At 44.2% G+C, this 25,953-nt stretch overlaps 45 non-coding genes across 45 annotated transcripts; 20 read left to right on the forward strand and 25 right to left on the reverse strand.

Moving 5' to 3' along the window:
* Positions 1-67: 67 nt before the first annotated feature.
* Positions 68-150, reverse strand: trnal-cag (transfer RNA leucine (anticodon CAG)). The gene has a single exon. It is a non-coding gene; the product is annotated as a tRNA-Leu (tRNA).
* A 95-nt stretch (positions 151-245) lies between these two features.
* Positions 246-319, forward strand: trnam-cau (transfer RNA methionine (anticodon CAU)). The gene has a single exon. It is a non-coding gene; the product is annotated as a tRNA-Met (tRNA).
* Positions 320-1,121: 802 nt separating this feature from the next.
* Positions 1,122-1,204, reverse strand: trnal-cag (transfer RNA leucine (anticodon CAG)). The gene has a single exon. It is a non-coding gene; the product is annotated as a tRNA-Leu (tRNA).
* A 95-nt stretch (positions 1,205-1,299) lies between these two features.
* On the forward strand, positions 1,300-1,373 carry trnam-cau (transfer RNA methionine (anticodon CAU)). Its single transcript has one exon. It is a non-coding gene; the product is annotated as a tRNA-Met (tRNA).
* An 803-nt stretch (positions 1,374-2,176) lies between these two features.
* Positions 2,177-2,259, reverse strand: trnal-cag (transfer RNA leucine (anticodon CAG)). The gene has a single exon. It is a non-coding gene; the product is annotated as a tRNA-Leu (tRNA).
* A 95-nt stretch (positions 2,260-2,354) lies between these two features.
* Positions 2,355-2,428, forward strand: trnam-cau (transfer RNA methionine (anticodon CAU)). The gene has a single exon. It is a non-coding gene; the product is annotated as a tRNA-Met (tRNA).
* Positions 2,429-3,231: 803 nt separating this feature from the next.
* On the reverse strand, positions 3,232-3,314 carry trnal-cag (transfer RNA leucine (anticodon CAG)). The gene has a single exon. It is a non-coding gene; the product is annotated as a tRNA-Leu (tRNA).
* A 95-nt stretch (positions 3,315-3,409) lies between these two features.
* trnam-cau (transfer RNA methionine (anticodon CAU)) lies at positions 3,410-3,483 on the forward strand. The gene has a single exon. It is a non-coding gene; the product is annotated as a tRNA-Met (tRNA).
* An 803-nt stretch (positions 3,484-4,286) lies between these two features.
* trnal-cag (transfer RNA leucine (anticodon CAG)) lies at positions 4,287-4,369 on the reverse strand. Its single transcript has one exon. It is a non-coding gene; the product is annotated as a tRNA-Leu (tRNA).
* Positions 4,370-5,341: 972 nt separating this feature from the next.
* trnal-cag (transfer RNA leucine (anticodon CAG)) lies at positions 5,342-5,424 on the reverse strand. The gene has a single exon. It is a non-coding gene; the product is annotated as a tRNA-Leu (tRNA).
* A 95-nt stretch (positions 5,425-5,519) lies between these two features.
* Positions 5,520-5,593, forward strand: trnam-cau (transfer RNA methionine (anticodon CAU)). Its single transcript has one exon. It is a non-coding gene; the product is annotated as a tRNA-Met (tRNA).
* An 802-nt stretch (positions 5,594-6,395) lies between these two features.
* trnal-cag (transfer RNA leucine (anticodon CAG)) lies at positions 6,396-6,478 on the reverse strand. Its single transcript has one exon. It is a non-coding gene; the product is annotated as a tRNA-Leu (tRNA).
* A 95-nt stretch (positions 6,479-6,573) lies between these two features.
* trnam-cau (transfer RNA methionine (anticodon CAU)) lies at positions 6,574-6,647 on the forward strand. The gene has a single exon. It is a non-coding gene; the product is annotated as a tRNA-Met (tRNA).
* An 803-nt stretch (positions 6,648-7,450) lies between these two features.
* trnal-cag (transfer RNA leucine (anticodon CAG)) lies at positions 7,451-7,533 on the reverse strand. The gene has a single exon. It is a non-coding gene; the product is annotated as a tRNA-Leu (tRNA).
* A 95-nt stretch (positions 7,534-7,628) lies between these two features.
* On the forward strand, positions 7,629-7,702 carry trnam-cau (transfer RNA methionine (anticodon CAU)). Its single transcript has one exon. It is a non-coding gene; the product is annotated as a tRNA-Met (tRNA).
* An 804-nt stretch (positions 7,703-8,506) lies between these two features.
* Positions 8,507-8,589, reverse strand: trnal-cag (transfer RNA leucine (anticodon CAG)). The gene has a single exon. It is a non-coding gene; the product is annotated as a tRNA-Leu (tRNA).
* Positions 8,590-9,561: 972 nt separating this feature from the next.
* On the reverse strand, positions 9,562-9,644 carry trnal-cag (transfer RNA leucine (anticodon CAG)). The gene has a single exon. It is a non-coding gene; the product is annotated as a tRNA-Leu (tRNA).
* A 95-nt stretch (positions 9,645-9,739) lies between these two features.
* Positions 9,740-9,813, forward strand: trnam-cau (transfer RNA methionine (anticodon CAU)). The gene has a single exon. It is a non-coding gene; the product is annotated as a tRNA-Met (tRNA).
* An 803-nt stretch (positions 9,814-10,616) lies between these two features.
* trnal-cag (transfer RNA leucine (anticodon CAG)) lies at positions 10,617-10,699 on the reverse strand. The gene has a single exon. It is a non-coding gene; the product is annotated as a tRNA-Leu (tRNA).
* Positions 10,700-10,794: 95 nt separating this feature from the next.
* trnam-cau (transfer RNA methionine (anticodon CAU)) lies at positions 10,795-10,868 on the forward strand. The gene has a single exon. It is a non-coding gene; the product is annotated as a tRNA-Met (tRNA).
* Positions 10,869-11,670: 802 nt separating this feature from the next.
* trnal-cag (transfer RNA leucine (anticodon CAG)) lies at positions 11,671-11,753 on the reverse strand. Its single transcript has one exon. It is a non-coding gene; the product is annotated as a tRNA-Leu (tRNA).
* A 95-nt stretch (positions 11,754-11,848) lies between these two features.
* trnam-cau (transfer RNA methionine (anticodon CAU)) lies at positions 11,849-11,922 on the forward strand. Its single transcript has one exon. It is a non-coding gene; the product is annotated as a tRNA-Met (tRNA).
* An 803-nt stretch (positions 11,923-12,725) lies between these two features.
* trnal-cag (transfer RNA leucine (anticodon CAG)) lies at positions 12,726-12,808 on the reverse strand. The gene has a single exon. It is a non-coding gene; the product is annotated as a tRNA-Leu (tRNA).
* A 95-nt stretch (positions 12,809-12,903) lies between these two features.
* Positions 12,904-12,977, forward strand: trnam-cau (transfer RNA methionine (anticodon CAU)). Its single transcript has one exon. It is a non-coding gene; the product is annotated as a tRNA-Met (tRNA).
* An 804-nt stretch (positions 12,978-13,781) lies between these two features.
* Positions 13,782-13,864, reverse strand: trnal-cag (transfer RNA leucine (anticodon CAG)). The gene has a single exon. It is a non-coding gene; the product is annotated as a tRNA-Leu (tRNA).
* A 95-nt stretch (positions 13,865-13,959) lies between these two features.
* trnam-cau (transfer RNA methionine (anticodon CAU)) lies at positions 13,960-14,033 on the forward strand. The gene has a single exon. It is a non-coding gene; the product is annotated as a tRNA-Met (tRNA).
* An 802-nt stretch (positions 14,034-14,835) lies between these two features.
* Positions 14,836-14,918, reverse strand: trnal-cag (transfer RNA leucine (anticodon CAG)). The gene has a single exon. It is a non-coding gene; the product is annotated as a tRNA-Leu (tRNA).
* Positions 14,919-15,013: 95 nt separating this feature from the next.
* On the forward strand, positions 15,014-15,087 carry trnam-cau (transfer RNA methionine (anticodon CAU)). The gene has a single exon. It is a non-coding gene; the product is annotated as a tRNA-Met (tRNA).
* Positions 15,088-15,889: 802 nt separating this feature from the next.
* Positions 15,890-15,972, reverse strand: trnal-cag (transfer RNA leucine (anticodon CAG)). The gene has a single exon. It is a non-coding gene; the product is annotated as a tRNA-Leu (tRNA).
* Positions 15,973-16,944: 972 nt separating this feature from the next.
* trnal-cag (transfer RNA leucine (anticodon CAG)) lies at positions 16,945-17,027 on the reverse strand. The gene has a single exon. It is a non-coding gene; the product is annotated as a tRNA-Leu (tRNA).
* Positions 17,028-17,122: 95 nt separating this feature from the next.
* On the forward strand, positions 17,123-17,196 carry trnam-cau (transfer RNA methionine (anticodon CAU)). Its single transcript has one exon. It is a non-coding gene; the product is annotated as a tRNA-Met (tRNA).
* Positions 17,197-17,999: 803 nt separating this feature from the next.
* Positions 18,000-18,082, reverse strand: trnal-cag (transfer RNA leucine (anticodon CAG)). Its single transcript has one exon. It is a non-coding gene; the product is annotated as a tRNA-Leu (tRNA).
* Positions 18,083-18,177: 95 nt separating this feature from the next.
* trnam-cau (transfer RNA methionine (anticodon CAU)) lies at positions 18,178-18,251 on the forward strand. The gene has a single exon. It is a non-coding gene; the product is annotated as a tRNA-Met (tRNA).
* An 802-nt stretch (positions 18,252-19,053) lies between these two features.
* trnal-cag (transfer RNA leucine (anticodon CAG)) lies at positions 19,054-19,136 on the reverse strand. The gene has a single exon. It is a non-coding gene; the product is annotated as a tRNA-Leu (tRNA).
* Positions 19,137-19,231: 95 nt separating this feature from the next.
* trnam-cau (transfer RNA methionine (anticodon CAU)) lies at positions 19,232-19,305 on the forward strand. The gene has a single exon. It is a non-coding gene; the product is annotated as a tRNA-Met (tRNA).
* An 803-nt stretch (positions 19,306-20,108) lies between these two features.
* Positions 20,109-20,191, reverse strand: trnal-cag (transfer RNA leucine (anticodon CAG)). Its single transcript has one exon. It is a non-coding gene; the product is annotated as a tRNA-Leu (tRNA).
* A 95-nt stretch (positions 20,192-20,286) lies between these two features.
* Positions 20,287-20,360, forward strand: trnam-cau (transfer RNA methionine (anticodon CAU)). Its single transcript has one exon. It is a non-coding gene; the product is annotated as a tRNA-Met (tRNA).
* Positions 20,361-21,164: 804 nt separating this feature from the next.
* On the reverse strand, positions 21,165-21,247 carry trnal-cag (transfer RNA leucine (anticodon CAG)). Its single transcript has one exon. It is a non-coding gene; the product is annotated as a tRNA-Leu (tRNA).
* A 964-nt stretch (positions 21,248-22,211) lies between these two features.
* trnal-cag (transfer RNA leucine (anticodon CAG)) lies at positions 22,212-22,294 on the reverse strand. The gene has a single exon. It is a non-coding gene; the product is annotated as a tRNA-Leu (tRNA).
* A 95-nt stretch (positions 22,295-22,389) lies between these two features.
* Positions 22,390-22,463, forward strand: trnam-cau (transfer RNA methionine (anticodon CAU)). Its single transcript has one exon. It is a non-coding gene; the product is annotated as a tRNA-Met (tRNA).
* Positions 22,464-23,265: 802 nt separating this feature from the next.
* Positions 23,266-23,348, reverse strand: trnal-cag (transfer RNA leucine (anticodon CAG)). The gene has a single exon. It is a non-coding gene; the product is annotated as a tRNA-Leu (tRNA).
* Positions 23,349-23,443: 95 nt separating this feature from the next.
* On the forward strand, positions 23,444-23,517 carry trnam-cau (transfer RNA methionine (anticodon CAU)). Its single transcript has one exon. It is a non-coding gene; the product is annotated as a tRNA-Met (tRNA).
* Positions 23,518-24,319: 802 nt separating this feature from the next.
* Positions 24,320-24,402, reverse strand: trnal-cag (transfer RNA leucine (anticodon CAG)). Its single transcript has one exon. It is a non-coding gene; the product is annotated as a tRNA-Leu (tRNA).
* Positions 24,403-25,374: 972 nt separating this feature from the next.
* On the reverse strand, positions 25,375-25,457 carry trnal-cag (transfer RNA leucine (anticodon CAG)). Its single transcript has one exon. It is a non-coding gene; the product is annotated as a tRNA-Leu (tRNA).
* Positions 25,458-25,552: 95 nt separating this feature from the next.
* Positions 25,553-25,626, forward strand: trnam-cau (transfer RNA methionine (anticodon CAU)). Its single transcript has one exon. It is a non-coding gene; the product is annotated as a tRNA-Met (tRNA).
* Positions 25,627-25,953: the final 327 nt, after the last annotated feature.

Below are 25,953 nucleotides of genomic sequence, written 5' to 3' on the forward strand. Positions count from 1 at the left end.
GCACTTCGGGGTGAACTTGCCAGAGGGTTCAAGACTCTAGCTTGAGCCCGCAGCCAAAGGTTAGGTTTTTCAGAAGTGGGATTCGAACCCACGACTCCAGGGGAGACTGCGACCTGAACGCAGCGCCTTAGACCGCTCGGCCATCCTGACGTGAGGGCAAAGGGTGAGCAGTACTTTTGGAGCTGCACCGAATGGCAGATGATCTGGAAGCTAGTGGTTCTCCGCTCACCCGAGCCATAGTACATGTCTCGTTGGCGCAGTTAGGCAGCGCGTCAGTCTCATAATCTGAAGGTCGTGAGTTCGAGCCTCACACGGGGCAGGCTGGTGCTTTTTGATACATGGGAGCATGTAAATGAAAGAGCTGCTTTCTGTATCATTCCTTTTGTGCGTTTTTCCAGTCCTTCATATGCAATATCATAGAAATCAAGTGTTCTTGTGGGACTAATGTTGAACAAATGCAGCAATAGTATTACTCTCATATTTATGTAATATGCGTCAGTGTTGTTGCAGTATGTTTTTTTAAGGCTAAGGTAATTCTATCATTCTAATGACAAGTCTTGTCAATGCTAAAGCAATGTTTTGCATGGCATTCCTTGAATCTTAGGCCATGACTCTGCACCACATGCCCCCAAAACCCATGACCTTCAATTCCAAGAAATTTCCAAGAATCCTTGCCATGAAGTTCTACTGCAACCCCAAAACTTCAGTCCACCACATCCCAGTTAGACTCCCAAAATCACATTGCATACTCCCCCTAAAAAGAAAAGAAAAAAAGAAAAAAAGACATGAGTAGCCTTTCATAAACAAGTTCTTCTTCCGGTAAACATCAGAACGTGGCATTCCTCGAAGTTCTGTTGGATCCCATTCTATAAACATGTCCAATTTCGTGAAATGTCTTGACTTGAAATTCCAAGAAAACTGCACGAAAACGCCACCGAATCCCATACATTGCACCAAAAGTGTTACTTTAAAGTCCATATTATGCAGGTCAGTGCAACTGCATTGTTTGGTTAACTCTAGCATGAACAGAAATGCAGTGCTTTGTCAACATTAATGCACTTCGGGGTGAACTTGCCAGAGGGTTCAAGACTCTAGCTTGAGCCCGCAGCCAAAGGTTAGGTTGTCAGAAGTGGGATTCGAACCCACGCCTCCAGGGGAGACTGCGACCTGAACGCAGCGCCTTAGACCGCTCGGCCATCCTGACGTGAGGGCAAAGGGTGAGCAGTACTTTTGGAGCTGCACCGAATGGCAGATGATCTGGAAGCTAGTGGTTCTCCGCTCACCCGAGCCATAGCACATGCCTCGTTGGCGCAGTTAGGCAGCGCGTCAGTCTCATAATCTGAAGGTCGTGAGTTCGAGCCTCACACGGGGCAGGCTGGTGCTTTTTGATACATGGGAGCATGTAAATGAAAGAGCTGCTTTCTGTATCATTCCTTTTGTGCGTTTTTCCAGTCCTTCATATGCAATGTCATAGAAATCAAGTGTTCTTGTGGGACTAATGTTGAACAAATGCAGCAATAGTATTACTCTCATATTTATGTAATATGCGTCAGTGTTGTTGCAGTATGTTTTTTTAAGGCTAATGTAATTCTATCATTCCAATGACAAGTCTTGTCAATGCTAAAGCAATGTTTTGCATGGCATTCCTTGAATCTTAGGCCATGACTCTGCACCACATGCCCCCAAAACCCATGACCTTCAATTCCAAGAAATTTCCAAGAATCCTTGCCGTGAAGTTCTACTGCATCCGCAAAACTTCAGTCCACCACATCCCAGTTAGACTCCCAAAATCACATTGCATACTCCCCCTAAAAAGAAAAGAAAAAAAGAAAAAAAGACATGAATAGCCTTTCATAAACAAGTTCTTCTTCCGGTAAACATCAGAACGTGGAATTCCTCGAAGTTCTGTTGGATCCCATTCTATAAACATGTCCAATTTCGTGAAATGTCTTGACTTGAAATTCCAAGAAAACTGCACGAAAACGCCACCGAATCCCATACATTGCACCAAAAGTGTTCCTTTAAAGTCCATATTATGCAGGTCAGTGCAACTGCATTGTTTGGTTAACTCTAGCATGAACTGAAATGCAGTGCTTTGTCAACATTAATGCACTTCGGGGTGAACTTGCCAGAGGGTTCAAGACTCTAGCTTGAGCCCGCAGCCAAAGGTTAGGTTTTTCAGAAGTGGGATTCGAACCCACGACTCCAGGGGAGACTGCGACCTGAACGCAGCGCCTTAGACCGCTCGGCCATCCTGACGTGAGGGCAAAGGGTGAGCAGTACTTTTGGAGCTGCACCGAATGGCAGATGATCTGGAAGCTAGTGGTTCTCCGCTCACCCGAGCCATAGTACATGTCTCGTTGGCGCAGTTAGGCAGCGTGTCAGTCTCATAATCTGAAGGTCGTGAGTTCGAGCCTCACACGGGGCAGGCTGGTGCTTTTTGATACATGGGAGCATGTAAATGAAAGAGCTGCTTTCTGTATCATTCCTTTTGTGCGTTTTTCCAGTCCTTCATATGCAATGTCATAGAAATCAAGTGTTCTTGTGGGACTAATGTTGAACAAATGCAGCAATAGTATTACTCTCATATTTATGTAATATGCGTCAGTGTTGTTGCAGTATGTTTTTTTAAGGCTAATGTAATTCTATCATTCCAATGACAAGTCTTGTCAATGCTAAAGCAATGTTTTGCATGGCATTCCTTGAATCTTAGGCCATGACTCTGCACCACATGCCCCCAAAACCCATGACCTTCAATTCCAAGAAATTTCCAAGAATCCTTGCCATGAAGTTCTACTGCATCCCCAAAACTTCAGTCCACCACATCCCAGTTAGACTCCCCAAATCACATTGCATACTCCCCCTAAAAAGAAAAGAAAAAAAGAAAAAAAGACATGAATAGCCTTTCATAAACAAGTTCTTCTTCCGGTAAACATCAGAACGTGGCATTCCTCGAAGTTCTGTTGGATCCCGTTCTATAAACATGTCCAATTTCGTGAAATGTCTTGTCTTGAAATTCCAAGAAAACTGCACGAAAACGCCACCGAATCCCATACATTGCACCAAAAGTGTTACTTTAAAGTCCATATTATGCAGGTCAGTGCAACTGCATTGTTTGGTTAACTCTAGCATGAACTGAAATGCAGTGCTTTGTCAACATTAATGCACTTCGGGGTGAACTTGCCAGAGGGTTCAAGACTCTAGCTTGAGCCCGCAGCCAAAGGTTAGGTTTGTCAGAAGTGGGATTCGAACCCACGCCTCCAGGGGAGACTGCGACCTGAACGCAGTGCCTTAGACCGCTCGGCCATCCTGACGTGAGGGCAAAGGGTGAGCAGTACTTTTGGAGCTGCACCGAATGGCAGATGATCTGGAAGCTAGTGGTTCTCCGCTCACCCGAGCCATAGCACATGCCTCGTTGGCGCAGTTAGGCAGCGCGTCAGTCTCATAATCTGAAGGTCGTGAGTTCGAGCCTCACACGGGGCAGGCTGGTGCTTTTTGATACATGGGAGCATGTAAATGAAAGAGCTGCTTTCTGTATCATTCCTTTTGTGCGTTTTTCCAGTCCTTCATATGCAATGTCATAGAAATCAAGTGTTCTTGTGGGACTAATGTTGAACAAATGCAGCAATAGTATTACTCTCATATTTATGTAATATGCGTCAGTGTTGTTGCAGTATGTTTTTTTAAGGCTAATGTAATTCTATCATTCCAATGACAAGTCTTGTCAATGCTAAAGCAATGTTTTCCATGGCATTCCTTGAATCTTAGGCCATGACTCTGCACCAAATGCCCCCAAAACCCATGACCTTCAATTCCAAGAAATTTCCAAGAATCCTTGCCATGAAGTTCTACTGCATCCCCAAAACTTCAGTCCACCACATCCCAGTTAGACTCCCCAAATCACATTGCATACTCCCCCTAAAAAGAAAAGAAAAAAAGAAAAAAAGACATGAATAGCCTTTCATAAACAAGTTCTTCTTCCGGTAAACATCAGAACGTGGCATTCCTCGAAGTTCTGTTGGATCCCGTTCTATAAACATGTCCAATTTCGTGAAATGTCTTGACTTGAAATTCCAAGAAAACTGCACGAAAACGCCACCGAATCCCATACATTGCACCAAAAGTGTTACTTTAAAGTCCATATTATGCAGGTCAGTGCAACTGCATTGTTTGGTTAACTCTAGCATGAACTGAAATGCAGTGCTTTGTCAACATTAATGCACTTCGGGGTGAACTTGCCAGAGGGTTCAAGACTCTAGCTTGAGCCCGCAGCCAAAGGTTAGGTTTGTCAGAAGTGGGATTCGAACCCACGCCTCCAGGGGAGACTGCGACCTGAACGCAGCGCCTTAGACCACTCGGCCATCCTGACGTGAGGGCAAAGGGTGAGCAGTACTTTTGGAGCTGCACCGAATGGCAGATGATCTGGAAGCTAGTGGTTCTCCGCTCACCCGAGCAACAGCACATGCCTCGTTGGCGCAGTTAGGCAGCGCGTCAGTCTCATAATCTGAAGGTCGTGAGTTCGAGCCTCACACCGGGCAGGCTGGTGCTTTTTGATACATGGGAGCATGTAAATGAAAGAGCTGCTTTCTGTATCATTCCTTTTGTGCGTTTTTCCAGTCCTTCATATGCAATGTCATAGAAATCAAGTGTTCTTGTGGGACTAATGTTAAACAAATGCAGCAATAGTATTACTCTCATATTTATGTAATATGCGTCAGTGTTGTTGCAGTATGTTTTTTTAAGGCTAATGTAATTCTATCATTCCAATGACAAGTCTTGTCAATGCTAAAGCAATGTTTTGCATGGCATTCCTTGAATCTTAGGCCATGACTCTGCACCACATGCCCCCAAAACCCATGACCTTCAATTCCAAGAAATTTCCAAGAATCCTTGCCGTGAAGTTCTACTGCATCCGCAAAACTTCAGTCCACCACATCCCAGTTAGACTCCCAAAATCACATTGCATACTCCCCCTAAAAAGAAAAGAAAAAAAGAAAAAAAGACATGAATAGCCTTTCATAAACAAGTTCTTCTTCCGGTAAACATCAGAACGTGGAATTCCTCGAAGTTCTGTTGGATCCCATTCTATAAACATGTCCAATTTCGTGAAATGTCTTGACTTGAAATTCCAAGAAAACTGCACGAAAACGCCACCGAATCCCATACATTGCACCAAAAGTGTTCCTTTAAAGTCCATATTATGCAGGTCAGTGCAACTGCATTGTTTGGTTAACTCTAGCATGAACTGAAATGCAGTGCTTTGTCAACATTAATGCACTTCGGGGTGAACTTGCCAGAGGGTTCAAGACTCTAGCTTGAGCCCGCAGCCAAAGGTTAGGTTTTTCAGAAGTGGGATTCGAACCCACGACTCCAGGGGAGACTGCGACCTGAACGCAGCGCCTTAGACCGCTCGGCCATCCTGACGTGAGGGCAAAGGGTGAGCAGTACTTTTGGAGCTGCACCGAATGGCAGATGATCTGGAAGCTAGTGGTTCTCCGCTCACCCGAGCTATAGCACATGCCTCGTTGGCGCAGTTAGGCAGCGCGTCAGTCTCATAATCTGAAGGTCGTGAGTTCGAGCCTCACACGGGGCAGGCTGGTGCTTTTTGATACATGGGAGCATGTAAATGAAAGAGCTGCTTTCTGTATCATTCCTTTTGTGCGTTTTTCCAGTCCTTCATATGCAATGTCATAGAAATCAAGTGTTCTTGTGGGACTAATGTTGAACAAATGCAGCAATAGTATTACTCTCATATTTATGTAATATGCGTCAGTGTTGTTGCAGTATGTTTTTTTAAGGCTAATGTAATTCTATCATTCTAATGACAAGTCTTGTCAATGCTAAAGCAATGTTTTGCATGGCATTCCTTGAATCTTAGGCCATGACTCTGCACCACATGCCCCCAAAACCCATGACCTTCAATTCCAAGAAATTTCCAAGAATCCTTGCCATGAAGTTCTACTGCATCCCCAAAACTTCAGTCCACCACATCCCAGTTAGACTCCCAAAATCACATTGCATACTCCCCCTAAAAAGAAAAGAAAAAAAGAAAAAAAGACATGAATAGCCTTTCATAAACAAGTTCTTCTTCCGGTAAACATCAGAACGTGGCATTCCTCGAAGTTCTGTTGGATCCCATTCTGTAAACATGTCCAATTTCGTGAAATGTCTTGACTTGAAATTCCAAGAAAACTGCACGAAAACGCCACCGAATCCCATACATTGCACCAAAAGTGTTACTTTAAAGTCCATATTATGCAGGTCAGTGCAACTGCATTGTTTGGTTAACTCTAGCATGAACAGAAATGCAGTGCTTTGTCAACATTAATGCACTTCGGGGTGAACTTGCCAGAGGGTTCAAGACTCTAGCTTGAGCCCGCAGCCAAAGGTTAGGTTGTCAGAAGTGGGATTCGAACCCTCGCCTCCAGGGGAGACTGCGACCTGAACGCAGCGCCTTAGACCGCTCGGCCATCCTGACGTGAGGGCAAAGGGTGAGCAGTACTTTTGGAGCTGCACCGAATGGCAGATGATCTGGAAGCTAGTGGTTCTCCGCTCACCCGAGCCATAGCACATGCCTCGTTGGCGCAGTTAGGCAGCGCGTCAGTCTCATAATCTGAAGGTCGTGAGTTCGAGCCTCACACGGGGCAGGCTGGTGCTTTTTGATACATGGGAGCATGTAAATGAAAGAGCTGCTTTCTGTATCATTCCTTTTGTGCGTTTTTCCAGTCCTTCATATGCAATGTCATAGAAATCAAGTGTTCTTGTGGGACTAATGTTGAACAAATGCAGCAATAGTATTACTCTCATATTTATGTAATATGCGTCAGTGTTGTTGCAGTATGTTTTTTTAAGGCTAATGTAATTCTATCATTCCAATGACAAGTCTTGTCAATGCTAAAGCAATGTTTTGCATGGCATTCCTTGAATCTTAGGCCATGACTCTGCACCACATGCCCCCAAAACCCATGACCTTCAATTCCAAGAAATTTCCAAGAATCCTTGCCGTGAAGTTCTACTGCATCCGAAAAACTTCAGTCCACCACATCCCAGTTAGACTCCCAAAATCACATTGCATACTCCCCCTAAAAAGAAAAGAAAAAAAGAAAAAAAGACATGAATAGCCTTTCATAAACAAGTTCTTCTTCCGGTAAACATCAGAACGTGGAATTCCTCGAAGTTCTGTTGGATCCCATTCTATAAACATGTCCAATTTCGTGAAATGTCTTGACTTGAAATTCCAAGAAAACTGCACGAAAACGCCACCGAATCCCATACATTGCACCAAAAGTGTTACTTTAAAGTCCATATTATGCAGGTCAGTGCAACTGCATTGTTTGGTTAACTCTAGCATGAACTGAAATGCAGTGCTTTGTCAACATTAATGCACTTCGGGGTGAACTTGCCAGAGGGTTCAAGACTCTAGCTTGAGCCCGCAGCCAAAGGTTAGGTTTTTCAGAAGTGGGATTCGAACCCACGACTCCAGGGGAGACTGCGACCTGAACGCAGCGCCTTAGACCGCTCGGCCATCCTGACGTGAGGGCAAAGGGTGAGCAGTACTTTTGGAGCTGCACCGAATGGCAGATGATCTGGAAGCTAGTGGTTCTCCGCTCACCCGAGCCATAGTACATGCCTCGTTGGCGCAGTTAGGCAGCGCGTCAGTCTCATAATCTGAAGGTCGTGAGTTCGAGCCTCACACGGGGCAGGCTGGTGCTTTTTGATACATGGGAGCATGTAAATGAAAGAGCTGCTTTCTGTATCATTCCTTTTGTGCGTTTTTCCAGTCCTTCATATGCAATGTCATAGAAATCAAGTGTTCTTGTGGGACTAATGTTGAACAAATGCAGCAATAGTATTACTCTCATATTTATGTAATATGCGTCAGTGTTGTTGCAGTATGTTTTTTTAAGGCTAATGTAATTCTATCATTCCAATGACAAGTCTTGTCAATGCTAAAGCAATGTTTTGCATGGCATTCCTTGAATCTTAGGCCATGACTCTGCACCACATGCCCCCAAAACCCATGACCTTCAATTCCAAGAAATTTCCAAGAATCCTTGCCATGAAGTTCTACTGCATCCCCAAAACTTCAGTCCACCACATCCCAGTTAGACTCCCCAAATCACATTGCATACTCCCCCTAAAAAGAAAAGAAAAAAAGAAAAAAAAGACATGAATAGCCTTTCATAAACAAGTTCTTCTTCCGGTAAACATCAGAACGTGGCATTCCTCGAAGTTCTGTTGGATCCCGTTCTATAAACATGTCCAATTTCGTGAAATGTCTTGTCTTGAAATTCCAAGAAAACTGCACGAAAACGCCACCGAATCCCATACATTGCACCAAAAGTGTTACTTTAAAGTCCATATTATGCAGGTCAGTGCAACTGCATTGTTTGGTTAACTCTAGCATGAACTGAAATGCAGTGCTTTGTCAACATTAATGCACTTCGGGGTGAACTTGCCAGAGGGTTCAAGACTCTAGCTTGAGCCCGCAGCCAAAGGTTAGGTTTGTCAGAAGTGGGATTCGAACCCACGCCTCCAGGGGAGACTGCGACCTGAACGCAGTGCCTTAGACCGCTCGGCCATCCTGACGTGAGGGCAAAGGGTGAGCAGTACTTTTGGAGCTGCACCGAATGGCAGATGATCTGGAAGCTAGTGGTTCTCCGCTCACCCGAGCCATAGCACATGCCTCATTGGCGCAGTTAGGCAGCGCGTCAGTCTCATAATCTGAAGGTCGTGAGTTCGAGCCTCACACGGGGCAGGCTGGTGCTTTTTGATACATGGGAGCATGTAAATGAAAGAGCTGCTTTCTGTATCATTCCTTTTGTGCGTTTTTCCAGTCCTTCATATGCAATGTCATAGAAATCAAGTGTTCTTGTGGGACTAATGTTGAACAAATGCAGCAATAGTATTACTCTCATATTTATGTAATATGCGTCAGTGTTGTTGCAGTATGTTTTTTTAAGGCTAATGTAATTCTATCATTCCAATGACAAGTCTTGTCAATGCTAAAGCAATGTTTTCCATGGCATTCCTTGAATCTTAGGCCATGACTCTGCACCAAATGCCCCCAAAACCCATGACCTTCAATTCCAAGAAATTTCCAAGAATCCTTGCCATGAAGTTCTACTGCATCCCCAAAACTTCAGTCCACCACATCCCAGTTAGACTCCCCAAATCACATTGCATACTCCCCCTAAAAAGAAAAGAAAATAAGAAAAAAAGACATGAATAGCCTTTCATAAACAAGTTCTTCTTCCGGTAAACATCAGAACGTGGCATTCCTCGAAGTTCTGTTGGATCCCGTTCTATAAACATGTCCAATTTCGTGAAATGTCTTGACTTGAAATTCCAAGAAAACTGCACGAAAACGCCACCGAATCCCATACATTGCACCAAAAGTGTTACTTTAAAGTCCATATTATGCAGGTCAGTGCAACTGCATTGTTTGGTTAACTCTAGCATGAACTGAAATGCAGTGCTTTGTCAACATTAATGCACTTCGGGGTGAACTTGCCAGAGGGTTCAAGACTCTAGCTTGAGCCCGCAGCCAAAGGTTAGGTTTGTCAGAAGTGGGATTCGAACCCACGCCTCCAGGGGAGACTGCGACCTGAACGCAGCGCCTTAGACCACTCGGCCATCCTGACGTGAGGGCAAAGGGTGAGCAGTACTTTTGGAGCTGCACCGAATGGCAGATGATCTGGAAGCTAGTGGTTCTCCGCTCACCCGAGCAACAGCACATGCCTCGTTGGCGCAGTTAGGCAGCGCGTCAGTCTCATAATCTGAAGGTCGTGAGTTCGAGCCTCACACGGGGCAGGCTGGTGCTTTTTGATACATGGGAGCATGTAAATGAAAGAGCTGCTTTCTGTATCATTCCTTTTGTGCGTTTTTCCAGTCCTTCATATGCAATGTCATAGAAATCAAGTGTTCTTGTGGGACTAATGTTAAACAAATGCAGCAATAGTATTACTCTCATATTTATGTAATATGCGTCAGTGTTGTTGCAGTATGTTTTTTTAAGGCTAATGTAATTCTATCATTCCAATGACAAGTCTTGTCAATGTTAAAGCAATGTTTTGCATGGCATTCCTTGAATCTTAGGCCATGACTCTGCACCACATGCCCCCAAAACCCATGACCTTCAATTCCAAGAAATTTCCAAGAATCCTTGCCGTGAAGTTCTACTGCATCCGCAAAACTTCAGTCCACCACATCCCAGTTAGACTCCCAAAATCACATTGCATACTCCCCCTAAAAAGAAAAGAAAAAAAGAAAAAAAGACATGAATAGCCTTTCATAAACAAGTTCTTCTTCCGGTAAACATCAGAACGTGGAATTCCTCGAAGTTCTGTTGGATCCCATTCTATAAACATGTCCAATTTCGTGAAATGTCTTGACTTGAAATTCCAAGAAAACTGCACGAAAACGCCACCGAATCCCATACATTGCACCAAAAGTGTTCCTTTAAAGTCCATATTATGCAGGTCAGTGCAACTGCATTGTTTGGTTAACTCTAGCATGAACTGAAATGCAGTGCTTTGTCAACATTAATGCACTTCGGGGTGAACTTGCCAGAGGGTTCAAGACTCTAGCTTGAGCCCGCAGCCAAAGGTTAGGTTTTTCAGAAGTGGGATTCGAACCCACGACTCCAGGGGAGACTGCGACCTGAACGCAGCGCCTTAGACCGCTCGGCCATCCTGACGTGAGGGCAAAGGGTGAGCAGTACTTTTGGAGCTGCACCGAATGGCAGATGATCTGGAAGCTAGTGGTTCTCCGCTCACCCGAGCTATAGCACATGCCTCGTTGGCGCAGTTAGGCAGCGCGTCAGTCTCATAATCTGAAGGTCGTGAGTTCGAGCCTCACACGGGGCAGGCTGGTGCTTTTTGATACATGGGAGCATGTAAATGAAAGAGCTGCTTTCTGTATCATTCCTTTTGTGCGTTTTTCCAGTCCTTCATATGCAATGTCATAGAAATCAAGTGTTCTTGTGGGACTAATGTTGAACAAATGCAGCAATAGTATTACTCTCATATTTATGTAATATGCGTCAGTGTTGTTGCAGTATGTTTTTTTAAGGCTAATGTAATTCTATCATTCTAATGACAAGTCTTGTCAATGCTAAAGCAATGTTTTGCATGGCATTCCTTGAATCTTAGGCCATGACTCTGCACCACATGCCCCCAAAACCCATGACCTTCAATTCCAAGAAATTTCCAAGAATCCTTGCCATGAAGTTCTACTGCATCCCCAAAACTTCAGTCCACCACATCCCAGTTAGACTCCCAAAATCACATTGCATACTCCCCCTAAAAAGAAAAGAAAAAAAGAAAAAAAGACATGAATAGCCTTTCATAAACAAGTTCTTCTTCCGGTAAACATCAGAACGTGGCATTCCTCGAAGTTCTGTTGGATCCCGTTCTATAAACATGTCCAATTTCGTGAAATGTCTTGACTTGAAATTCCAAGAAAACTGCACGAAAACGCCACCGAATCCCATACATTGCACCAAAAGTGTTACTTTAAAGTCCATATTATGCAGGTCAGTGCAACTGCATTGTTTGGTTAACTCTAGCATGAACAGAAATGCAGTGCTTTGTCAACATTAATGCACTTCGGGGTGAACTTGCCAGAGGGTTCAAGACTCTAGCTTGAGCCCGCAGCCAAAGGTTAGGTTGTCAGAAGTGGGATTCGAACCCTCGCCTCCAGGGGAGACTGCGACCTGAACGCAGCGCCTTAGACCGCTCGGCCATCCTGACGTGAGGGCAAAGGGTGAGCAGTACTTTTGGAGCTGCACCGAATGGCAGATGATCTGGAAGCTAGTGGTTCTCCGCTCACCCGAGCCATAGCACATGCCTCGTTGGCGCAGTTAGGCAGCGCGTCAGTCTCATAATCTGAAGGTCGTGAGTTCGAGCCTCACACGGGGCAGGCTGGTGCTTTTTGATACATGGGAGCATGTAAATGAAAGAGCTGCTTTCTGTATCATTCCTTTTGTGCGTTTTTCCAGTCCTTCATATGCAATGTCATAGAAATCAAGTGTTCTTGTGGGACTAATGTTGAACAAATGCAGCAATAGTATTACTCTCATATTTATGTAATATGCGTCAGTGTTGTTGCAGTATGTTTTTTTAAGGCTAATGTAATTCTATCATTCCAATGACAAGTCTTGTCAATGCTAAAGCAATGTTTTGCATGGCATTCCTTGAATCTTAGGCCATGACTCTGCACCACATGCCCCCAAAACCCATGACCTTCAATTCCAAGAAATTTCCAAGAATCCTTGCCGTGAAGTTCTACTGCATCCGCAAAACTTCAGTCCACCACATCCCAGTTAGACTCCCAAAATCACATTGCATACTCCCCCTAAAAAGAAAAGAAAAAAAGAAAAAAAGACATGAATAGCCTTTCATAAACAAGTTCTTCTTCCGGTAAACATCAGAACGTGGAATTCCTCGAAGTTCTGTTGGATCCCATTCTATAAACATGTCCAATTTCGTGAAATGTCTTGACTTGAAATTCCAAGAAAACTGCACGAAAACGCCACCGAATCCCATACATTGCACCAAAAGTGTTACTTTAAAGTCCATATTATGCAGGTCAGTGCAACTGCATTGTTTGGTTAACTCTAGCATGAACTGAAATGCAGTGCTTTGTCAACATTAATGCACTTCGGGGTGAACTTGCCAGAGGGTTCAAGACTCTAGCTTGAGCCCGCAGCCAAAGGTTAGGTTTTTCAGAAGTGGGATTCGAACCCACGACTCCAGGGGAGACTGCGACCTGAACGCAGCGCCTTAGACCGCTCGGCCATCCTGACCTGAGGGCAAAGGGTGAGCAGTACTTTTGGAGCTGCACCGAATGGCAGATGATCTGGAAGCTAGTGGTTCTCCGCTCACCCGAGCCATAGTACATGTCTCGTTGGCGCAGTTAGGCAGCGCGTCAGTCTCATAATCTGAAGGTCGTGAGTTCGAGCCTCACACGGGGCAGGCTGGTGCTTTTTGATACATGGGAGCATGTAAATGAAAGAGCTGCTTTCTTTATCATTCCTTTTGTGCGTTTTTCCAGTCCTTCATATGCAATGTCATAGAAATCAAGTGTTCTTGTGGGACTAATGTTGAACAAATGCAGCAATAGTATTACTCTCATATTTATGTAATATGCGTCAGTGTTGTTGCAGTATGTTTTTTTAAGGCTAATGTAATTCTATCATTCCAATGACAAGTCTTGTCAATGCTAAAGCAATGTTTTGCATGGCATTCCTTGAATCTTAGGCCATGACTCTGCACCACATGCCCCCAAAACCCATGACCTTCAATTCCAAGAAATTTCCAAGAATCCTTGCCATGAAGTTCTACTGCATCCCCAAAACTTCAGTCCACCACATCCCAGTTAGACTCCCCAAATCACATTGCATACTCCCCCTAAAAAGAAAAGAAAAAAAGAAAAAAAAGACATGAATAGCCTTTCATAAACAAGTTCTTCTTCCGGTAAACATCAAAACGTGGCATTCCTCGAAGTTCTGTTGGATCCCGTTCTATAAACATGTCCAATTTCGTGAAATGTCTTGTCTTGAAATTCCAAGAAAACTGCACGAAAACGCCACCGAATCCCATACATTGCACCAAAAGTGTTACTTTAAAGTCCATATTATGCAGGTCAGTGCAACTGCATTGTTTGGTTAACTCTAGCATGAACTGAAATGCAGTGCTTTGTCAACATTAATGCACTTCGGGGTGAACTTGCCAGAGGGTTCAAGACTCTAGCTTGAGCCCGCAGCCAAAGGTTAGGTTTGTCAGAAGTGGGATTCGAACCCACGCCTCCAGGGGAGACTGCGACCTGAACGCAGCACCTTAGACCACTCGGCCATCCTGACGTGAGGGCAAAGGGTGAGCAGTACTTTTGGAGCTGCACCGAATGGCAGATGATCTGGAAGCTAGTGGTTCTCCGCTCACCCGAGCAACAGCACATGCCTTGTTGGCGCAGTTAGGCAGCGCGTCAGTCTCATAATCTGAAGGTCGTGAGTTCGAGCCTCACACGGGGCAGGCTGGTGCTTTTTGATACATGGGAGCATGTAAATGAAAGAGCTGCTTTCTGTATCATTCCTTTTGTGCGTTTTTCCAGTCCTTCATATGCAATGTCATAGAAATCAAGTGTTCTTGTGGGACTAATGTTAAACAAATGCAGCAATAGTATTACTCTCATATTTATGTAATATGCGTCAGTGTTGTTGCAGTATGTTTTTTTAAGGCTAATGTAATTCTATCATTCCAATGACAAGTCTTGTCAATGCTAAAGCAATGTTTTGCATGGCATTCCTTGAATCTTAGGCCATGACTCTGCACCACATGCCCCCAAAACCCATGACCTTCAATTCCAAGAAATTTCCAAGAATCCTTGCCATGAAGTTCTACTGCATCCCCAAAACTTCAGTCCACCACATCCCAGTTAGACTCCCAAAATCACATTGCATACTCCCCCTAAAAAGAAAAGAAAAAAAGAAAAAAAGACATGAATAGCCTTTCATAAACAAGTTCTTCTTCCGGTAAACATCAGAACGTGGCATTCCTCGAAGTTCTGTTGGATCCCATTCTATAAACATGTCCAATTTCGTGAAATGTCTTGACTTGAAATTCCAAGAAAACTGCACGAAAACGCCACCGAATCCCATACATTGCACCAAAAGTGTTACTTTAAAGTCCATATTATGCAGGTCAGTGCAACTGCATTGTTTGGTTAACTCTAGCATGAACAGAAATGCAGTGCTTTGTCAACATTAATGCACTTCGGGGTGAACTTGCCAGAGGGTTCAAGACTCTAGCTTGAGCCCGCAGCCAAAGGTTAGGTTATCAGAAGTGGGATTCGAACCCACGCCTCCAGGGGAGACTGCGACCTGAACGCAGCGCCTTAGACCGCTCAGCCATCCTGACGTGAGGGCAAAGGGTGAGCAGTACTTTTGGAGCTGCACCGAATGGCAGATGATCTGGAAGCTAGTGGTTCTCCGCTCACCCGAGCCATAGCACATGCCTCGTTGGCGCAGTTAGGCAGCGCGTCAGTCTCATAATCTGAAGGTTGTGAGTTCGAGCCTCACACGGGGCAGGCTGGTGCATTTTGATACATGGGAGCATGTAAATGAAAGAGCTGCTTTCTGTATCATTCCTTTTGTGCGTTTTTCCAGTCCTTCATATGCAATGTCATAGAAATCAAGTGTTCTTGTGGGACTAATGTTGAACAAATGCAGCAATAGTATTACTCTCATATTTATGTAATATGCGTCAGTGTTGTTGCAGTATGTTTTTTTAAGGCTAATGTAATTCTATCATTCTAATGACAAGTCTTGTCAATGCTAAAGCAATGTTTTGCATGGCATTCCTTGAATCTTAGGCCATGACTCTGCACCACATGCCCCCAAAACCCATGACCTTCAATTCCAAGAAATTTCCAAGAATCCTTGCCATGAAGTTCTACTGCATCCCCAAAACTTCAGTCCACCACATCCCAGTTAGACTCCCAAAATCACATTGCATACTCCCCCTAAAAAGAAAAGAAAAAAAGAAAAAAAGACATGAATAGCCTTTCATAAACAAGTTCTTCTTCCGGTAAACATCAGAACGTGGCATTCCTCGAAGTTCTGTTGGATCCCATTCTGTAAACATGTCCAATTTCGTGAAATGTCTTGACTTGAAATTCCAAGAAAACTGCACGAAAACGCCACCGAATCCCATACATTGCACCAAAAGTGTTACTTTAAAGTCCATATTATGCAGGTTAGTGCAACCGCATTGTTTTGTTAACTCTAGCATGAACAGAAAAGCAGTGCTTTGTCAACATTAATGCACTTCGGGGTGAACTTGCCAGAGGGTTCAAGACTCTAGCTTGAGCCCGCAGCCAAAGGTTAGGTTATCAGAAGTGGGATTCGAACCCACGCCTCCAGGGGAGACTGCGACCTGAACGCAGCGCCTTAGACCGCTCGGCCATCCTGACGTGAGGGCAAAGGGTGAGCAGTACTTTTGGAGCTGCACCGAATGGCAGATGATCTGGAAGCTAGTGGTTCTCCGCTCACCCGAGCCATAGTACATGTCTCGTTGGCGCAGTTAGGCAGTGCGTCAGTCTCATAATCTGAAGGTCGTGAGTTCGAGCCTCACACGGGGCAGGCTGGTGCTTTTTGATACATGGGAGCATGTAAATGAAAGAGCTGCTTTCTTTATCATTCCTTTTGTGCGTTTTTCCAGTCCTTCATATGCAATGTCATAGAAATCAAGTGTTCTTGTGGGACTAATGTTGAACAAATGCAGCAATAGTATTACTCTCATATTTATGTAATATGCGTCAGTGTTGTTGCAGTATGTTTTTTTAAGGCTAATGTAATTCTATCATTCCAATGACAAGTCTTGTCAATGCTAAAGCAATGTTTTGCATGGCATTCCTTGAATCTTAGGCCATGACTCTGCACCACATGCCCCCAAAACCCATGACCTTCAATTCCAAGAAATTTCCAAGAATCCTTGCCATGAAGTTCTACTGCATCCCCAAAACTTCAGTCCACCACATCCCAGTTAGACTCCCCAAATCACATTGCATACTCCCCCTAAAAAGAAAAGAAAAAAAGAAAAAAAGACATGAATAGCCTTTCATAAACAAGTTCTTCTTCCGGTAAACATCAGAACGTGGCATTCCTCGAAGTTCTGTTGGATCCCGTTCTATAAACATGTCCAATTTCGTGAAATGTCTTGTCTTGAAATTCCAAGAAAACTGCACGAAAACGCCACCGAATCCCATACATTGCACCAAAAGTGTTACTTTAAAGTCCATATTATGCAGGTCAGTGCAACTGCATTGTTTGGTTAACTCTAGTATGAACTGAAATGCAGTGCTTTGTCAACATTAATGCACTTCGGGGTGAACTTGCCAGAGGGTTCAAGACTCTAGCTTGAGCCCGCAGCCAAAGGTTAGGTTTGTCAGAAGTGGGATTCGAACCCACGCCTCCAGGGGAGACTGCGACCTGAACGCAGCGCCTTAGACCGCTCGGCCATCCTCACGTGAGGGCAAAGGGTGAACAGTACTTTTGGAGCTGCACCGAATGGCAGATGATCTGGAAGCTAGTGGTTCTCCGCTCACCCGAGCCATAGCACATGCCTCGTTGGCGCAGTTAGGCAGTGCGTCAGTCTCATAATCTGAAGGTCGTGAGTTCGAGCCTCACACGGGGCAGGCTGGTGCTTTTTGATACATGGGAGCATGTAAATGAAAGAGCTGCTTTCTTTATCATTCCTTTTGTGCGTTTTTCCAGTCCTTCATATGCAATGTCATAGAAATCAAGTGTTCTTGTGGGACTAATGTTAAACAAATGCAGCAATAGTATTACTCTCATATTTATGTAATATGCGTCAGTGTTGTTGCAGTATGTTTTTTTAAGGCTAATGTAATTCTATCATTCCAATGACAAGTCTTGTCAATGTTAAAGCAATGTTTTGCATGGCATTCCTTGAATCTTAGGCCATGACTCTGCACCACATGCCCCCAAAACCCATGACCTTCAATTCCAAGAAATTTCCAAGAATCCTTGCCGTGAAGTTCTACTGCATCCGCAAAACTTCAGTCCACCACATCCCAGTTAGACTCCCAAAATCACATTGCATACTCCCCCTAAAAAGAAAAGAAAAAAAGAAAAAAAGACATGAATAGCCTTTCATAAACAAGTTCTTCTTCCGGTAAACATCAGAACGTGGAATTCCTCGAAGTTCTGTTGGATCCCATTCTATAAACATGTCCAATTTCGTGAAATGTCTTGACTTGAAATTCCAAGAAAACTGCACGAAAACGCCACCGAATCCCATACATTGCACCAAAAGTGTTCCTTTAAAGTCCATATTATGCAGGTCAGTGCAACTGCATTGTTTGGTTAACTCTAGCATGAACTGAAATGCAGTGCTTTGTCAACATTAATGCACTTCGGGGTGAACTTGCCAGAGGGTTCAAGACTCTAGCTTGAGCCCGCAGCCAAAGGTTAGGTTTTTCAGAAGTGGGATTCGAACCCACGACTCCAGGGGAGACTGCGACCTGAACGCAGCGCCTTAGACCGCTCGGCCATCCTGACGTGAGGGCAAAGGGTGAGCAGTACTTTTGGAGCTGCACCGAATGGCAGATGATCTGGAAGCTAGTGGTTCTCCGCTCACCCGAGCTATAGCACATGCCTCGTTGGCGCAGTTAGGCAGCGCGTCAGTCTCATAATCTGAAGGTCGTGAGTTCGAGCCTCACACGGGGCAGGCTGGTGCTTTTTGATACATGGGAGCATGTAAATGAAAGAGCTGCTTTCTGTATCATTCCTTTTGTGCGTTTTTCCAGTCCTTCATATGCAATGTCATAGAAATCAAGTGTTCTTGTGGGACTAATGTTGAACAAATGCAGCAATAGTATTACTCTCATATTTATGTAATATGCGTCAGTGTTGTTGCAGTATGTTTTTTTAAGGCTAATGTAATTCTATCATTCTAATGACAAGTCTTGTCAATGCTAAAGCAATGTTTTGCATGGCATTCCTTGAATCTTAGGCCATGACTCTGCACCACATGCCCCCAAAACCCATGACCTTCAATTCCAAGAAATTTCCAAGAATCCTTGCCATGAAGTTCTACTGCATCCCCAAAACTTCAGTCCACCACATCCCAGTTAGACTCCCAAAATCACATTGCATACTCCCCCTAAAAAGAAAAGAAAAAAAGAAAAAAAGACATGAATAGCCTTTCATAAACAAGTTCTTCTTCCGGTAAACATCAGAACGTGGCATTCCTCGAAGTTCTGTTGGATCCCGTTCTATAAACATGTCCAATTTCGTGAAATGTCTTGACTTGAAATTCCAAGAAAACTGCACGAAAACGCCACCGAATCCCATACATTGCACCAAAAGTGTTACTTTAAAGTCCATATTATGCAGGTCAGTGCAACTGCATTGTTTGGTTAACTCTAGCATGAACAGAAATGCAGTGCTTTGTCAACATTAATGCACTTCGGGGTGAACTTGCCAGAGGGTTCAAGACTCTAGCTTGAGCCCGCAGCCAAAGGTTAGGTTGTCAGAAGTGGGATTCGAACCCTCGCCTCCAGGGGAGACTGCGACCTGAACGCAGCGCCTTAGACCGCTCGGCCATCCTGACGTGAGGGCAAAGGGTGAGCAGTACTTTTGGAGCTGCACCGAATGGCAGATGATCTGGAAGCTAGTGGTTCTCCGCTCACCCGAGCCATAGCACATGCCTCGTTGGCGCAGTTAGGCAGCGCGTCAGTCTCATAATCTGAAGGTCGTGAGTTCGAGCCTCACACGGGGCAGGCTGGTGCTTTTTGATACATGGGAGCATGTAAATGAAAGAGCTGCTTTCTGTATCATTCCTTTTGTGCGTTTTTCCAGTCCTTCATATGCAATGTCATAGAAATCAAGTGTTCTTGTGGGACTAATGTTGAACAAATGCAGCAATAGTATTACTCTCATATTTATGTAATATGCGTCAGTGTTGTTGCAGTATGTTTTTTTAAGGCTAATGTAATTCTATCATTCCAATGACAAGTCTTGTCAATGCTAAAGCAATGTTTTGCATGGCATTCCTTGAATCTTAGGCCATGACTCTGCACCACATGCCCCCAAAACCCATGACCTTCAATTCCAAGAAATTTCCAAGAATCCTTGCCGTGAAGTTCTACTGCATCCGCAAAACTTCAGTCCACCACATCCCAGTTAGACTCCCAAAATCACATTGCATACTCCCCCTAAAAAGAAAAGAAAAAAAGAAAAAAAGACATGAATAGCCTTTCATAAACAAGTTCTTCTTCCGGTAAACATCAGAACGTGGAATTCCTCGAAGTTCTGTTGGATCCCATTCTATAAACATGTCCAATTTCGTGAAATGTCTTGACTTGAAATTCCAAGAAAACTGCACGAAAACGCCACCGAATCCCATACATTGCACCAAAAGTGTTACTTTAAAGTCCATATTATGCAGGTCAGTGCAACTGCATTGTTTGGTTAACTCTAGCATGAACTGAAATGCAGTGCTTTGTCAACATTAATGCACTTCGGGGTGAACTTGCCAGAGGGTTCAAGACTCTAGCTTGAGCCCGCAGCCAAAGGTTAGGTTTTTCAGAAGTGGGATTCGAACCCACGACTCCAGGGGAGACTGCGACCTGAACGCAGCGCCTTAGACCGCTCGGCCATCCTGACCTGAGGGCAAAGGGTGAGCAGTACTTTTGGAGCTGCACCGAATGGCAGATGATCTGGAAGCTAGTGGTTCTCCGCTCACCCGAGCCATAGTACATGTCTCGTTGGCGCAGTTAGGCAGCGCGTCAGTCTCATAATCTGAAGGTCGTGAGTTCGAGCCTCACACGGGGCAGGCTGGTGCTTTTTGATACATGGGAGCATGTAAATGAAAGAGCTGCTTTCTTTATCATTCCTTTTGTGCGTTTTTCCAGTCCTTCATATGCAATGTCATAGAAATCAAGTGTTCTTGTGGGACTAATGTTGAACAAATGCAGCAATAGTATTACTCTCATATTTATGTAATATGCGTCAGTGTTGTTGCAGTATGTTTTTTTAAGGCTAATGTAATTCTATCATTCCAATGACAAGTCTTGTCAATGCTAAAGCAATGTTTTGCATGGCATTCCTTGAATCTTAGGCCATGACTCTGCACCACATGCCCCCAAAACCCATGACCTTCAATTCCAAGAAATTTCCAAGAATCCTTGCCATGAAGTTCTACTGCATCCCCAAAACTTCAGTCCACCACATCCCAGTTAGACTCCCCAAATCACATTGCATACTCCCCCTAAAAAGAAAAGAAAAAAAGAAAAAAAAGACATGAATAGCCTTTCATAAACAAGTTCTTCTTCCGGTAAACATCAAAACGTGGCATTCCTCGAAGTTCTGTTGGATCCCGTTCTATAAACATGTCCAATTTCGTGAAATGTCTTGTCTTGAAATTCCAAGAAAACTGCACGAAAACGCCACCGAATCCCATACATTGCACCAAAAGTGTTACTTTAAAGTCCATATTATGCAGGTCAGTGCAACTGCATTGTTTGGTTAACTCTAGCATGAACTGAAATGCAGTGCTTTGTCAACATTAATGCACTTCGGGGTGAACTTGCCAGAGGGTTCAAGACTCTAGCTTGAGCCCGCAGCCAAAGGTTAGGTTTGTCAGAAGTGGGATTCGAACCCACGCCTCCAGGGGAGACTGCGACCTGAACGCAGCGCCTTAGACCGCTCGGCCATCCTGACGTGAGGGCAAAGGGTGAACAGTACTTTTGGAGCTGCACCGAATGGCAGATGATCTGGAAGCTAGTGGTTCTCCGCTCACCCGAGCCACAGCACATGCCTCGTTGGAGCAGTTAGGCAGCGCGTCAGTCTCATAATCTGAAGGTCGTGAGTTCGAGCCTCACACGGGGCAGGCTGGTGCTTTTTGATACATGGGAGCATGTAAATGAAAGAGCTGCTTTCTGTATCATTCCTTTTGTGCGTTTTTCCAGTCCTTCATATGCAATGTCATAGAAATCAAGTGTTCTTGTGGGACTAATGTTGAACAAATGCAGCAATAGTATTACTCTCATATTTATGTAATATGCGTCAGTGTTGTTGCAGTATGTTTTTTTAAGGCTAATGTAATTCTATCATTCCAATGACAAGTCTTGTCAATGCTAAAGCAATGTTTTGCATGGTATTCCTTGAATCTTAGGCCATGACTCTGCACCACATGCCCCCAAAACCCATGACCTTCAATTCCAAGAAATTTCCAAGAATCCTTGCCATGAAGTTCTACTGCATCCCCAAAACTTCAGTCCACCACATCCCAGTTAGACTCCCCAAATCACATTGCATACTCCCCCTAAAAAGAAAAGAAAAAAAGACATGAATAGCCTTTCTTAAACAAGTTCTTCTTCCGGTAAACATCAGAACGTGGCATTCCTCGAAGTTCTGTTGGATCCCGTTCTATAAACATGTCCAATTTCGTGAAATGTCTTGACTTGAAATTCCAAGAAAACTGCACGAAAACGCCACCGAATCCCATACATTGCACCAAAAGTGTTACTTTAAAGTCCATATTATGCAGGTCAGTGCAACTGCATTGTTTGGTTAACTCTAGCATGAACTGAAATGCAGTGCTTTGTCAACATTAATGCACTTCGGGGTGAACTTGCCAGAGGGTTCAAGACTCTAGCTTGAGCCCGCAGCCAAAGGTTAGGTTTGTCAGAAGTGGGATTCGAACCCACGCCTCCAGGGGAGACTGCGACCTGAACGCAGCACCTTAGACCACTCGGCCATCCTGACGTGAGGGCAAAGGGTGAGCAGTACTTTTGGAGCTGCACCGAATGGCAGATGATCTGGAAGCTAGTGGTTCTCCGCTCACCCGAGCAACAGCACATGCCTTGTTGGCGCAGTTAGGCAGCGCGTCAGTCTCATAATCTGAAGGTCGTGAGTTCGAGCCTCACACGGGGCAGGCTGGTGCTTTTTGATACATGGGAGCATGTAAATGAAAGAGCTGCTTTCTGTATCATTCCTTTTGTGCGTTTTTCCAGTCCTTCATATGCAATGTCATAGAAATCAAGTGTTCTTGTGGGACTAATGTTAAACAAATGCAGCAATAGTATTACTCTCATATTTATGTAATATGCGTCAGTGTTGTTGCAGTATGTTTTTTTAAGGCTAATGTAATTCTATCATTCCAATGACAAGTCTTGTCAATGCTAAAGCAATGTTTTGCATGGCATTCCTTGAATCTTAGGCCATGACTCTGCACCACATGCCCCCAAAACCCATGACCTTCAATTCCAAGAAATTTCCAAGAATCCTTGCCATGAAGTTCTACTGCATCCCCAAAACTTCAGTCCACCACATCCCAGTTAGACTCCCAAAATCACATTGCATACTCCCCCTAAAAAGAAAAGAAAAAAAGAAAAAAAGACATGAATAGCCTTTCATAAACAAGTTCTTCTTCCGGTAAACATCAGAACGTGGCATTCCTCGAAGTTCTGTTGGATCCCATTCTATAAACATGTCCAATTTCGTGAAATGTCTTGACTTGAAATTCCAAGAAAACTGCACGAAAACGCCACCGAATCCCATACATTGCACCAAAAGTGTTACTTTAAAGTCCATATTATGCAGGTCAGTGCAACTGCATTGTTTGGTTAACTCTAGCATGAACAGAAATGCAGTGCTTTGTCAACATTAATGCACTTCGGGGTGAACTTGCCAGAGGGTTCAAGACTCTAGCTTGAGCCCGCAGCCAAAGGTTAGGTTATCAGAAGTGGGATTCGAACCCACGCCTCCAGGGGAGACTGCGACCTGAACGCAGCGCCTTAGACCGCTCAGCCATCCTGACGTGAGGGCAAAGGGTGAGCAGTACTTTTGGAGCTGCACCGAATGGCAGATGATCTGGAAGCTAGTGGTTCTCCGCTCACCCGAGCCATAGCACATGCCTCGTTGGCGCAGTTAGGCAGCGCGTCAGTCTCATAATCTGAAGGTTGTGAGTTCGAGCCTCACACGGGGCAGGCTGGTGCATTTTGATACATGGGAGCATGTAAATGAAAGAGCTGCTTTCTGTATCATTCCTTTTGTGCGTTTTTCCAGTCCTTCATATGCAATGTCATAGAAATCAAGTGTTCTTGTGGGACTAATGTTGAACAAATGCAGCAATAGTATTACTCTCATATTTATGTAATATGCGTCAGTGTTGTTGCAGTATGTTTTTTTAAGGCTAATGTAATTCTATCATTCTAATGACAAGTCTTGTCAATGCTAAAGCAATGTTTTGCATGGCATTCCTTGAATCTTAGGCCATGACTCTGCACCACATGCCCCCAAAACCCATGACCTTCAATTCCAAGAAATTTCCAAGAATCCTTGCCATGAAGTTCTACTGCATCCCCAAAACTTCAGTCCACCACATCCCAGTTAGACTCCCAAAATCACATTGCATACTCCCCCTAAAAAGAAAAGAAAAAAAGAAAAAAAGACATGAATAGCCTTTCATAAACAAGTTCTTCTTCCGGTAAACATCAGAACGTGGCATTCCTCGAAGTTCTGTTGGATCCCATTCTGTAAACATGTCCAATTTCGTGAAATGTCTTGACTTGAAATTCCAAGAAAACTGCACGAAAACGCCACCGAATCCCATACATTGCACCAAAAGTGTTACTTTAAAGTCCATATTATGCAGGTTAGTGCAACCGCATTGTTTTGTTAACTCTAGCATGAACAGAAAAGCAGTGCTTTGTCAACATTAATGCACTTCGGGGTGAACTTGCCAGAGGGTTCAAGACTCTAGCTTGAGCCCGCAGCCAAAGGTTAGGTTATCAGAAGTGGGATTCGAACCCACGCCTCCAGGGGAGACTGCGACCTGAACGCAGCGCCTTAGACCGCTCGGCCATCCTGACGTGAGGGCAAAGGGTGAGCAGTACTTTTGGAGCTGCACCGAATGGCAGATGATCTGGAAGCTAGTGGTTCTCCGCTCACCCGAGCCATAGTACATGTCTCGTTGGCGCAGTTAGGCAGTGCGTCAGTCTCATAATCTGAAGGTCGTGAGTTCGAGCCTCACACGGGGCAGGCTGGTGCTTTTTGATACATGGGAGCATGTAAATGAAAGAGCTGCTTTCTTTATCATTCCTTTTGTGCGTTTTTCCAGTCCTTCATATGCAATGTCATAGAAATCAAGTGTTCTTGTGGGACTAATGTTGAACAAATGCAGCAATAGTATTACTCTCATATTTATGTAATATGCGTCAGTGTTGTTGCAGTATGTTTTTTTAAGGCTAATGTAATTCTATCATTCCAATGACAAGTCTTGTCAATGCTAAAGCAATGTTTTGCATGGCATTCCTTGAATCTTAGGCCATGACTCTGCACCACATGCCCCCAAAACCCATGACCTTCAATTCCAAGAAATTTCCAAGAATCCTTGCCATGAAGTTCTACTGCATCCCCAAAACTTCAGTCCACCACATCCCAGTTAGACTCCCCAAATCACATTGCATACTCCCCCTAAAAAGAAAAGAAAAAAAGAAAAAAAGACATGAATAGCCTTTCATAAACAAGTTCTTCTTCCGGTAAACATCAGAACGTGGCATTCCTCGAAGTTCTGTTGGATCCCGTTCTATAAACATGTCCAATTTCGTGAAATGTCTTGTCTTGAAATTCCAAGAAAACTGCACGAAAACGCCACCGAATCCCATACATTGCACCAAAAGTGTTACTTTAAAGTCCATATTATGCAGGTCAGTGCAACTGCATTGTTTGGTTAACTCTAGTATGAACTGAAATGCAGTGCTTTGTCAACATTAATGCACTTCGGGGTGAACTTGCCAGAGGGTTCAAGACTCTAGCTTGAGCCCGCAGCCAAAGGTTAGGTTTGTCAGAAGTGGGATTCGAACCCACGCCTCCAGGGGAGACTGCGACCTGAACGCAGCGCCTTAGACCGCTCGGCCATCCTCACGTGAGGGCAAAGGGTGAACAGTACTTTTGGAGCTGCACCGAATGGCAGATGATCTGGAAGCTAGTGGTTCTCCGCTCACCCGAGCCATAGCACATGCCTCGTTGGCGCAGTTAGGCAGTGCGTCAGTCTCATAATCTGAAGGTCGTGAGTTCGAGCCTCACACGGGGCAGGCTGGTGCTTTTTGATACATGGGAGCATGTAAATGAAAGAGCTGCTTTCTGTATCATTCCTTTTGTGCGTTTTTCCAGTCCTTCATATGCAATGTCATAGAAATCAAGTGTTCTTGTGGGACTAATGTTGAACAAATGCAGCAATAGTATTACTCTCATATTTATGTAATATGCGTCAGTGTTGTTGCAGTATGTTTTTTTAAGGCTAATGTAATTCTATCATTCCAATGACAAGTCTTGTCAATGCTAAAGCAATGTTTTGCATGGTATTCCTTGAATCTTAGGCCATGACTCTGCACCACATGCCCCCAAAACCCATGACCTTC

This window comes from Pimephales promelas, chromosome 24 (genome assembly GCF_988280905.1).
Source record: "Pimephales promelas chromosome 24, fPimPro1.hap1.1, whole genome shotgun sequence".
In the NCBI taxonomy this organism is placed as follows: Eukaryota; Metazoa; Chordata; class Actinopteri; order Cypriniformes; family Leuciscidae; genus Pimephales; species Pimephales promelas.